The following is a 12,967-nucleotide window of genomic DNA, read 5'->3' as shown; positions in this document are numbered from 1 at the left end:
CAGTCCCTATTTCTTTCTTTGTTTTCAGAAGGAGAACAAAGATTCATCCTCTCTTAAGAGGATAGACTGAATATATATTATATGTATATAGATGTATATATAGAATACTTGTCTTCTTTCTGGATTCTTTGATGTATTCAAATTGAAATTGAAAGAGATGCTAGTGCCCAAGACACTGCCCACTTGGGTGACGGGTGGAAATCTTTGAAGTCCTTTTTCCCAGGAAAGGGCTGAACAGTAACAACTCTGAAGGTGGGCAGGCCGTCACACCCCCTGGATCTCCTGGTCTGGGAGTCCTCTCAGGTGCCCAGTGCCCTCTGCCTCCTCCCACAGCTGCACATGCCATAACCTCCTGCCGACCTTATTTAGCATTTATGTGTAGTGCATCTACAAAGTGCCCTGTTCTCCTTTTATTTTTCTGTTTTTATGCTGGTCATTCTCTTTTACAACCTGAGGAGACAGGTTAGTGTTTTTATTTCCCACATGTTAAGTGAAAGTATCAAGAGTGGGCACAAAATAGGAAATGGAAATGGCTGTGGTGACGGGTGGTGGCCGAGGCTCCCAGCCTGAGCTGCGACTTGGCCCACTGAACCACACTGTGTCTTTCATCTGACAGGACGGTTGGCACCGGGCAGAGATGAGAGAGACCAGAGCAGCAAGCCTTGGCAGGGATGTCCACCTCCCTTCTGCCACCAGGCCAACTTCGCCACTTGCTGAACCGCGAAAACTCTGTAGTGTTTTTGCTCTTTGGGGCTCAGGGGCCTTGGAGGAAGGGGGTTGGGAACACCCTTTGGTCCCGGGGTTGTGGAGGCAGCTCCCAGCACCTTGGCTCTGAGCGTGTGTCTGGCCCTCCCCTTTAATTGCTGTGTCTGCTCCCCAAGGAGAAGGGATGTGCTCCCATCAGGAGCTCTGCAACTTAAGACAAAAGAAAAAATCGTGATGTGGCGTGCACGCGTGCGCGCGCGCGCACACACACACACACACACACACACACACCATCATTTCCTCTTCCCTGGTTTAAGCTATTTCCAAGAGAAAGAGAACCTTCTGGGGGCGCTGGGAGCTGGAGACCTCTCAGCATACGGGAAGTGCTCTGGAGTACTTGGATCCAAGCCATTTGTTTCTAGAGCGAAGCACGTTGGGTAGGAGCTTGCTTTTTCCATTTGCAATGGCTTATTAAGTATAAGCATCTCTCTTCTCTCTGTTTACTGAGTGATTAGGTCTCCCTCCAACTGACCCTGCCAGGGGAGATAGCCAAAGTGGATCCTTAACACACAGTTACCCTGCAAAATGTCCTTGCCATAAACCCTGAGACCACAGACGGGGCTCTGTGGCTCCTTTTGGTTCCTGGTTTTACAGTCAGCAGCGAGGGCCCCACAGACAGGGGCTGTGCACTAATGCCACCCATGTGCACATGGCTCTCTTCTAGTCACACCGCAGCAAGGGATGCGACCTCTGCACAAGGCCCAGTTGCTGTCCCTGGCCCTTTTCTAAGCAATACGATCACCAGTCCTGCTGATGACTGTTCTTTCTGTCCTTCTTGGACAAGATAAAGATGGGGGGGGGAAAAAAAAGACAAGACTCCTTCACCCACCAAGATGCAGACACGAAAACTCCGAGAACTAGTAAGCAGTAAAGATTAATCAGACGCTGGCTGATCAGTAGCTGGTTGCCTGGCTCAGATGGCTGGTTGCTGGTAGATGGACTTGGTAAGAAGCCTGACCGGCTGTGGTGGCGAAGCCAGCCTCCATCAGGCAGATCCCAAAGGTCAGAGTGCAGGCAAAATCATGCAATTTACCCAAATTTCAGAGGCTGAATTCAGTTGAGGGTTGGGCTGGAAACCACAAGGGATTATTTCCAACTTTGTGGATTCTTTTTCCTCACTATTTCTTTACTATGATACAGGGAAAGCTTCAGATATTCCACTGATATTGTTAGATAAATAGTGTCTACTTGCCCATTCCACAATATGAGCTGCAATGAAATAATTAAATCAAACTATTTCCAACCTCTTGCGTATTTTCAATGGAAGTTCAATGATCTTATTCTGCATCCTGCTCTTGTGATAAGTCTGCACCCTTGCAATTCTGCAGTTAGAATTCGTGTGTGACTGTTCTTTGTATTGAATGAATCTAATAGTATTTTACACTTGGTAGAATACAGGGCCGAGGCAGATCCTATATATAGGAGTTGACATCTTGCCTAAGGGTTGGGATAATTTAATCTGCTAGTCATCCCCTCCTTACAATCTCCTGGTGAAAAGTAAAGCTCTCAGATGAACTTACTGAGTCAGGGAGCTTAGGGTGGCTGGCCAAGGTAGACAGGCGTGGATCTCCAAATTCACTGTACTGTGTCCTGAGAGTTGTGTGTAATGCACTCACCACACACAGCCCACATAACACACACAACACACATTCCACAAACGGCACTAAATATTCTCACCTAACACGTAGCACATGAGTGGCATACATACAACATAAGCACACACTTATTGCACGCAGAGCACAAACAACACACATAGACACACACAGCATGTAGAACAGCACTCACACAACAGCACACAACAACACACATGCAATGTGCACAGCACCTATAAACACACACACACACGTATAGAGGGGTGAGAGACGGCGAGGAAAGGCACCTCTGTCTCAGTCACACTGGGGCTCTGACCACAGCTCCTTCTTCTTGTGGGGTCTAGGACTCTTGGGGGGCCTAGAATAAGATGGCTGCTAGTCCTCGGAGATGAAACGTGGTTACTTCGGGTGATGGCACATGAGAGAAACCAGAAGCTAGCATTCTTCGGTTTCTTGCACTTAATTTCTTATGTACTCTCTCTTTATTTTCCATTTCTGATTTTTTTTGGGGGGGTGGAATCTATTCAGCTAGGCTAAGAGGAATCACCATCCCCAAATTTTTCCACATTTGAACCAGTACCTTTGAAAATAGCTAACTGATTAGCTGCTTGTCATGGCAAAGGGGCCCTGAGGGCAGAGGACACTGGGTGGCAGGGGGCTGGCTGCAGCAGCCTCCTTCCTGGTCCAGAGGGGTCCCACCCACTGAGAGGTACAGGGGTAAGTGACAGGACAAGCATCCTTTCACTACAGGATCTCTTGGGGAACAAGTTAAGTAGCTTAATGGAGAATTTCAAACTATGCATTTACATTAAAACAACCACAGGTCTATTATACAATAGAATCCAAAATCATCATACAACTGAAAAGCAGAAAACAGGACTTCCAACTCTCCATGTGACTGCAGAGGATGGCTTCCGGCCAGCACCTGCCCCTTCTCATCCAAGCACATGAGATTTCTTCTGACATTAGTGATATTTCAGTGGAAAATTCTGGGAATGCTACCTTATAGTTTATTCCCCCCTTTATGTGGTTCAGACTTACGTTTCAGGACATTATATTTTCAGATTCATCCTTTCTCCATCCGCCTCCGTCCCCCACCACACAGACAGATTTGGGCCACCTGTTCTCCCCACAACCAGGAGGGTGGAAAAGATGCCTCGTGCCAGACTCTCCTTCATTCACGTAGTCACATGCCCTCTCCAACATTATGGGAGGAGAAAATCCTCCCTGGGCTCCACTTCCAGGTTCTCTGCTTGGACAGAATGCAGTTGTACAAAAATTAACTTGGCTGGGGGGAACCTGAATGGAGACTGTGAGAAACCTGGGATTCTGGGGGCTGCTGCTGAGGGGGCCCCATACATCTATATTTATTGCTCTTTCTAGGCTTGCCCTCTGTCCAACATGCTGCTATAGGTGGTGGCATTTATAATTACTACTGGGGACTGCTTCCCCAGAAATGTTCATATAAGTTGACTCTTGTTATTTTCAGGCTGTGCCACCAAGTTTATTCTAATTGACTTGCCTCTTTGTACCAAGGAAAGAAGGCCAGAGTACAGAAAAGAGAGAAAACCTTCTCTACTCTGCTTTCCTGGTTTCTCCTTCAAGGGACTGTGTGTATTCCTGGTCCAGTTCTTTGGAAGCTCCTTGGTCTGTATTTCCCCAGCAATGCCTGTGAACACAGCAACACCTCTTCTCTCTGGGCCAAGGGCTGGGGTCAGGATTTATCTCCTCTGAGCAGGAGTGGATTGGATGGAATTCCACTAGATAAACCAATACAAGACTGCCCTTTCCCCTGAGGCAGGGATTCTGAAATTAGACTCAGTTTATCACTTAAATGCGCTAAAGAGTCAATGAGGCAAAGATAGTGTATCAAAAACAACTTATTACATTAATAGGGTGGAAATATCGTTGCTTATGGACTTTGGATTCTTAGAGAATAAGGGACAGCCAGTTTACTTCACATACAACCTACTTTGACTCAGATTTTTCTCATTTTATATAAAATGATTATAGAGAGATTACACACACACCACACACACACACACACACTTCAAACTGGTTTTTCAACTGGTGGCTTTGACTTGCTTCAGACATAGCCTGGGATATAATCATAAAACCAATGCATTTGCCAGAATTTAGTAATACATACTTTTGGTTAAAGTTTTAAACTGTGGTGACTTGTTCTGATGGTTGAAGTGGAGGGTCCCACATTGTCACTTGAGCTGGTGCCCCGTAAACACATCCTAAGGAAATTCCCTTTCTTAGTCCCTTGGCCTGGCTTGACCGCCACCTTAAGTGTCACATGTCACACCAGGGACATCTATCACTAAGGATTCTCATCGTTCCCTCCACCCCACTGCCTCTCACAGTTGTTCTTCTTATCTTTCTTCTTTGGAAATGGGGGAAGAAGGAGAAGGGGAATCCATACTTATAAGGAAAATAATGAAGCAAGCTGATATTTTGCTTATTGTCTCGTTGGCAGGGTTATTGACTCACTAAAAGATTATTAGAGCAGATAAAATCTACTCTAAGGAAGGGTTCTCTGAGTAATATAAAGAATGTGTCATAGTAAAGGTTTGTTCCTTCATTTTCCAAGTTTCAACTGAGTTTAAAGTTTCAGGTACTGGCTTGGCTTCATCCGTACAATTTTTCTGGCTGGAAAGGAGTCCTGGATATTTTTACCTGTCCCTGCCTTCCTTCAGCCCCACTCTTGTCCCTCCACCGAGTACACACTGGGACGAAATATGGTTTGTGACACTGAACGCCTGAAACATTAGAAATCTGAATTCAGAAACACATCCATATTCGAAGTGCTTTAGGAGTTAGGTACACACCTTCCCACAGGATTCTTTTCTCCTCTCCTTAAATTTTAATGTAACTCTCTTCCTCTGGAAAAGAATCAAGAAGAAATATCACAGAACAAGGCAGACGCTTGGCCAAGAGTGTGAGGATATGAACGGAAGACAGGGGGAAATGGCAGGGAGTAGTAAGAAGGATGTTCGCTATCAGAACATAAGAGTCATCTCCAGGTAATTCTGCACCAGAGAGGTCGGCCGGGGACAGGTGTTCCTCCATGAGTCTACAGAAAGAGGGGTGAGAGCCTGGCTTCTTTGTGAAAAGCAGGTCTTTCCTGGGGAGAACTGCAGAAACCACCCATAAGTGGATTAAAGGGAACCACTGGAGAAAGGCCCTATTTTCTGATCTGTTCAGTGAGAGCCTCCCCACCCCACAAATGCCCAGGGTCACCAGAGGGGCGGAACTGCCCTGGTGTTCAATACGCCAGCAGCACAGCTCTGCAGCAGCAATCCCCTCTCCAGGCTGGAGGTGCCTTGTTCTTAGAGCTTTTTTGAAACAGTTTGAGACCTTGAATTAGCTTTGGGCAATAGAAGCTGCACACTGACAGTGTTTCCCTTCTTCTTCTTCAAATTGGGCATGAACACACATTGGTCTATCATTAGACAGGGCTGAACCCGGCAGGTCTTCCCACTGTGGGAGCCTTGTGCACAATACACTATCCCACACGGAGGATCTGGCAAAAGAGAGTCAGAAAGATTACACAGCAGCTTTGGACTCTGTCCAGCTTACCATTCTCAGCCCATTTCTCTTCTTGAAGCAGCTGGGAGACTCTAACAAATGCAATTCTCTACTCTCAGTACAGAGGAGAGCGGGGACATATTTCCAGGACCCTCCCATAGACAGTGGTGTGTTTGATGTCAGAAACTCAGCATGTCCTGTTTTAAGGTGGCAAACATTCAGGAATAAATATCATTATGGTTGCGACTGCCAGGAGGATGTGGAGGGCAGGAATAGAGGTGATGTTTGCAGATCTCCTTTATGGGCAGGAAGTCAGCATGCATAGTCGACCTCCGCGTGTCTCCAGGTTCTAGATTTGTGGATTTAATCAACTGAAGGAGAAAAATAGGAAAAAAATTGTGTCTGTACCAAATATATCCAGATTTTTTTTCTCTTGGCATTATTTTTTAAACATATAATAACTACCATATAGCAACTTTTACATTGTAGCATTTGCATTGTATTAGGTATTATAAATAATCTAAGCTGGGGTTGTGGCTCAGTGGTAGAGCGCTCGCCTAGCATGCATGAGGCACTGGGTTCAATCCTCAGCACCACATAAAAATAAAATAAAGATATTGTGTCCACCTAAAACTAAAAAATAAATATTTTAATAAATAAATAAATAATCTAAACATGATCTTAAATATGCAGGAGGATGTGTGGGAGTTATATGCAAAGTCTACACCATTTCATATAAGGAATTTGAGCATCCACAGATTTGGGTATCCTTGGGGCATCTTGGAACCCATCTCCCATGGATATGGAGGGATGGCTATACTTGGGTTAGTAGGAAGTCTGTTTTCTAGAGAGATCCCTTCTCAGAATGGCTAAACTTGCCCATAGCTAAGGGGCAGAACTAGGAAAGTTCAGGAAATGGGAAGAGGTGGAAAGAGAACATTTTCTGCAACTCTTTCTTCCCTAGATGACTCCCCAGTGATCCATTTCAAATTGCCACAGCTGATATGGAATTGCTCTTACCTGTAGGAACTGATTAGAATAGAGACCAGGCTCATCAGGTTACTAATGACACCAACCTTGCATGGCTTTTAGAGAGAGGACTGTGGAAGGGGTGGCAGGAAGTATGACTCCACTGGATGGAATGGGTTTAGAATGCAGAAATACTTCAGAATATCATGAAAAGCAAAGCACATTGATTTGCAGATCAGAAGGAAATTGGTTGAGGAAAAGCACAAAGTAATGCCAGAGGATGGAAACACCCAAGAATAGAGGAGTAGGGTGAGAACTTGAGGGATTCATACTCCTAGACTTTGAACCTGCCTGTACGGTAGGACGGCTCTCACCCTGCTTTCTAAGGTGTCAGGGCTGACATGGTGCCCAGAAAAGCATCCCATTACTCTCCAAGCACCTGCTAACGCCTGTGCATCAATTTAAGAAAAGCCTCTCTCAGCCTCAATCCCACTCAGGAGGTATCTTGGAGCCCAATGTTCTGAGGAAGCCAGTACATATCCCCAGTTTCCATGTGCCCAACATCATAGCTAGTGAGGATAATGGCAGGAGACACAAGATCAGCCAAATTAGCCCAACTCACCACCCACTATGAAAACCCGTGGAGGTTTGGGTCATAAGCTTTTAAGGACTCTTCTTTGACTCAGAAGGGCTAATGGGCCGTTCAGCACGCCTATAATCCCAGTGGCTCTGGAGGCTGAGGCAGGAGGATAGAAAGTTCAAAGCCAGTCTCAGCAAAGGCAAGGCATTAACAACTCAATGAGACCCCATCTCTAAATAAAATACAAAATAGGGCTGGGGATATGGCTCAGCTGTTGAGTGCCCCTGAGTTCATCCCTAGTACCACCCTACAAAAAAGAATACAAATAATAATAAAAGCTGGAGAAGATGTGGAGGAAAAAGAATGCTTTTATACTGTGGGATTTCAAATTTGTATAGCCACTATGGAAACCAGAATGGAGATTCCTCAAAAGATTAGGCATGAAACCATCATATAACCCAACTATACCAAGTCTACGTATTTATCCTAAAGAATTAAAGTCTTCATACTACAGTAATACATGCATGCCCATGTTTACAGCAGCACAATTCACAATAGCCAAACTATGAAACCAGCCTAGGTGTCCATCACTGGATGAATGGATAAAGAAAATGTGGTATAGGGCTGGGGATGTGGCTCAAGCGGTAGCGCGCTCGCCTGGCATGCGTGCGGCCCGGGTTCGATCCTCAGCACCACATACAAACAAAGATGTTGTGTCCACCAAAAACTAAAAAAGTAAACATTAAAAATTCCCTCTCTCTCTCTCTCTCTCTCTCTCTCACACACACACACACACACACACACACACACTCTAAAAAAATGTGGTATATATATACACAACAGAATTTCATTCAACCATAAAGAAAAATTGAGAATACATCATTTGTAGGAAACTGGATGGAATTGGAAGCCATATGTTAAGTGAAATAAGTCAAACAAGGAAGGTCGAGGGTCCTATGTTTTCTCTTATATGCAGAAGCTAGAGAGGAAAAAGGAAAAGAAAAATGGGGGCAGATCTCATGAAAATCAAAGGGAGATCAGTAGAGGAAAAGGACCTGAGGGAGAGAGACAGGGAGGGAGGGGAACGTGCTGGGGAGTGATATTGGCCAAATGCTGTTGTCACATTGTGTGCATGTACAAATGTGTAGCAACAAACCCCATCATAGGTACAACTGTAATGCACCAGTGGGAAAAATGTGGAAAAGAGGGAGAGAGAGAGAGAGAGAGGGAGTGGGAGAGAGGGCCATTCACTCTTGTGTTGCGAGAGAAGGGCCAAGCCAGGGACTGGAATGAGTTGAAAAGTATAGAAGGTAGGAAGTCACACTCGTTTTCTCCTTGTGTAGGGACCTCTGTTCTGGGAGCCGTACCCAAGAAAGGACAGGGAAAACATAGATATTCCAAAGAACTATTTTAATTTTTTATTTGTTCTTTATAGATATACATGACAGTAGAGTGTATTTTGACATATGCCTACGTGGAGTATGACTTTCCATTCTGTGGTTGTACATGATGTGGAGTTACACCGATCGTGTATTCATATACGAACATAAGAAAGTGATGTCCAACTCATTCTACTGTCTTTTCTATTCCCATCCCCTTTCCCTTCATCCCCCTTTCTCTAACCCAATGCATTTCTATTCTCCCCGCCCCCCTTGTGTGTTAGCATCCTCATATCAGAGAGAACTTTCAGCTATAAAGAAGAATGAAATTATTTACCAGTAAATGGATAGAACTGGAGACTATCATGCTAAGTGAAATAAGTCGAATCCCCCCAAATCAAAGAATGTTATTTTTTTTAAAGGAGAAAAAGGGGTTGTTTCAACAGGAGCAAAGAAGCTGGGTTGGGATCGTTGAAAAATGGGCAGCTGGGACGTGTATTGACTCCACCAAATGCTTCTTGTATAATGGGGAACTGCAAGGGCTGAATGAGGGGTCCAGGCGGGCTGCTGTAGGAAAATAGTAACAGCAAACATCTCCATGATTTCCCAGTCTTAATTAGAATAGGAAGAGAGGAAGTGGACTTAAACATAAAGCCGAAGGGATTCAGGTTAAGTGGTTACTGAAAAACATCCAGTGACCTGAAGGTAAAATATTCTCCACTGGGCCATGGATCTGAGTGTTTTGTTGTGAATGAAGCATTTTTGGGATACAACTTCAAAAACTTCACAAACCGTCCTCTCTGTTGTGAACAGTGCACTTGCACAGATAAGGATACCGGGCAGAATGGTGTAGGAGCCCCTGAAAACTTTGTCCTTACAAGACTCTAAACTGGAATATACCAACCGGCCTGGGATTCTTCCAGGTGTGGAACTGCTCAGCATCTCAAGGCCAGATTAGAGGACAATCTAGTGGAAACTGAATTTTTGAAGTTTAGGCACTGCAAATTGCATTCACTTTATTTCTGGGTGCTGCTGGGGATTGAACCCAGGGCCTTACTCATGCTAGGCAAGTGCTCTGCCCCTGAGCTACATCCCCAGCTCTTCATTCACGTTTACCCCCTACAGAATCTCAGAGCTTGCTAGCACATCCCAGGTGTCCATGAAGTGTGGACAAGTGGGTTCAAGTGCCCTACCCACACCTTCCCCAGGCCCCCATATGGACAAGTGGGTTCAAGTGCCCTACCCACACACCTTCCCCAGGCTCCAGGGGCAGAGTGCTCACACTGCCACCAGGAGGGACCTGCCATTCACATGCCAACGCATTTTATTTTCAGGCTTTAAATAAAGGTACAAAAAACAGTGTTGGGGGGGGCACTTAAGAAGTACAGCATTTTATTTTGAGTAACAATTAGGAATGGTTAGGTATTTAAATCATCTAAAGTTTCTCTTTTGTAGGATCCCTGCAAATACTGTACAGCATGCACTTTTCAGAAGAGTGGAGAGTGGGTACTGACAATGTGGAAGTGCTATGTTCATTATCTTTCAAAAGTGCATCCATTTCATTTCAGATACAATATACCATTAGTAACAATGCAGCTCTTTAAAAAGACACTTTCACTGGAAAAATCGCACGCCTCCTCTTTCTGCAGGTAGGTCTTTGCTGCTTGTAAGGGCAATGGGCATATTTTTTATAGGTTCTTAGAGGGCAAACATTAATTGTGTGCGTGTGTGTTTGCTGGAGATCTAGGCAAATGCTCTACCCCTGAGCTCTGCATCTCTAACCCTGAGTACTTTTTGAAAGGGTTAAGGTTGATGAGGAAGGTCTAACGGATCAGTTTCTATTGAGGGAGAAATCAAGAAGCTAATGCGGGTCCTGAATTGAAGGCCCCAGAAGCTCTGCGTGATGAGATTAAAAACATCCCTGATAAAAAGGGCAGCTGGGATGCCCGGCTGGCGGCGGGCTTGCCATCATCTCCTTACTCTTTCTTCTGCCGTGATTTGGAAGGGTTTCAAAACATGGTGAGTACATTTTGTTGTTGTTGATGAGGGATTCGTGCATCTTGGAAGGTACTGGCCTGGCTTATAGGCAGGGAAAGTGAGATGTCTTTCAAGGCCTGGCTTTGTTATCAGGACTCAAGAAAATGCTTATGTAAATCCCACCCCCATGTAGGAAGTATCTGTTCAGATGCCTCAGATGGAGTCCTTGGTTTCTGGCCTGCTTTTACCACCCTTACCCACCAATCCACCTACCCACTTCCTTCTCCAATCTCAGGAGAGTCACAGTAACCGATTTGGGATTTATATTTAACACCTGCAAATCTTGGCGAAGAGATCTCCCTCTTTTCTCCTTCACCAACACCCTCCCTCTCACCCATCCAAATACTTTGAGTCAGTGCCTCCCATATCATGCCATTGAAAACTGGAGGAAAAAACTTAGCCCAGTTACTGTGAAGGCCTGAAACGGTTGTTTCCGGTACTAGGGATTGAACACAAGGCCTCACGCACACTAGGTGAGTGTGCTCCCCCTGAGCTGTATCCTCAGCAATTTTTTTACATTTTGAAACAAGGTCTCCCTAAGTTGTCAAGGCTGTTCTCAAACTGGAGATCCTCCTGCCTCAGACTCCTTCATAGCTGGGATTATAGGCATGTGCCACCAAATATAAGATGAGTACCACATCTTTTTTTTTTGGGGGGGGGGGTCCTGGGGATTAAACTCGGGGGCACTCAACCACTAAGCCACATCCCCAGCCCTATTTTGTATTTTATCTAGAGACAGGGTCTTACTGAGTTGATTTGCTGAGGCTGTCTTTGAACTCTTGATCCTCCTGTCTCAGCCTTCTGAGCCTCTGGGATTACAGTTGTGCACCACCACACCCAGAGAGTGCCGCATCTTTTTGATGACACAAAATTCCCAACCCTGAAACCCACAGTGAACAAGACACCATTGTGGTGAAATTGTCCAGCAGCAAAACAGTTCTTCACTTTGATTGGCATTTCTACCTGGCACAATGCAGAAAGGCTTGTGGCCAGGATCAGATAAATGCTCATGAAATGAGCATATTTACAGTTTTTAGAGACATGACCAAATCTGAAACAAGGAAGAAGTCTGGCATGCCAAACAATGGCAAACCTATTATTAAATAATATTTTCTTATAAATTTTTGTTTCTATTTACTGACATCTGAATTCAAGAGGCAAGTACAAATTGGACCTTGGTGGCTGGCCCAGGAGTGAGGGGAGAGCTCATCTCAGTGCCTTTCCTCCCCCTGCCCATGTGGAGCACCCACCTTGTTTTTCCAAGGGCTCCCTTGGGTGGACTATTCTGGTGGCTGACTCCTGTGGGGCTCATAATTCCCAACATCTATTCTTCTCTCTCTTTTTTTTGTACGGGGGATGGTACCAGGGACTGAACTCAAGGACACTCGACCACTGAGCCACATCCCCAGCCCTGCTTTGTGTTTTATTTAGAGACAGGGTCTCACTGAGTTGCTTAGCCTCACTTTTGCTGAGGTTGGCTTTGAACTCTTGATTCTCCTGGCTCAGCCTCCAGAGTTGCTGGGATTACAGGCGTGCCCCACTGTGCCCGGTTCCTTCCTTCTCTTTCTTCTTCATGGTCACAATAAAGTGTCGGGGGGACAGACCTCATTAGCCCAGGTCTCTGTCTTAGGGTCAGCCTGGGTCTGACAGAGTTGCAGCAAGCACTCCCGTGAAGGTGAACAGAGCCCGAATGTTGCTAGGTGCACAGGTATTTGGCATCCCTCCTCTGTGTGGTTCCTGTTCCTCCTTTCTGGTCTGAGTCTGGCCTAATACAGCGTTTTCTCAGTGAGGCTGGGAAGTGAGGATCTCATCATGTCTAACCTGCTGGACCCTAGGACACACGCCAGGTGTTAGCCACTAGGCAGGCACTATTAGAGAAGATTCCCTGTGCTCCACGGGAAAGGGCTGCTTCCCCTTCAAAGGCTGTTAACCGGCTTAGTCAAAGTTGTTTGTATTTAATTCAGATAAAGCCATCCAGAGACACTTAGAGGAGCCAGCCAAGATGGCTGAGCCACTCAATGCACTCTTTTTAGGGGACCTAGTGTAAACTCTGTCCATTGTAGTACTAAATTGCGCACCCAGAGGCATCTCTGTGCACCACTTTTTTTGAT

Source organism: Marmota flaviventris, chromosome 14 (genome assembly GCF_047511675.1).
Source record: "Marmota flaviventris isolate mMarFla1 chromosome 14, mMarFla1.hap1, whole genome shotgun sequence".
NCBI lineage: Eukaryota > Metazoa > Chordata > Mammalia > Rodentia > Sciuridae > Marmota > Marmota flaviventris.
This window is presented reverse-complemented; position numbering follows the sequence as displayed.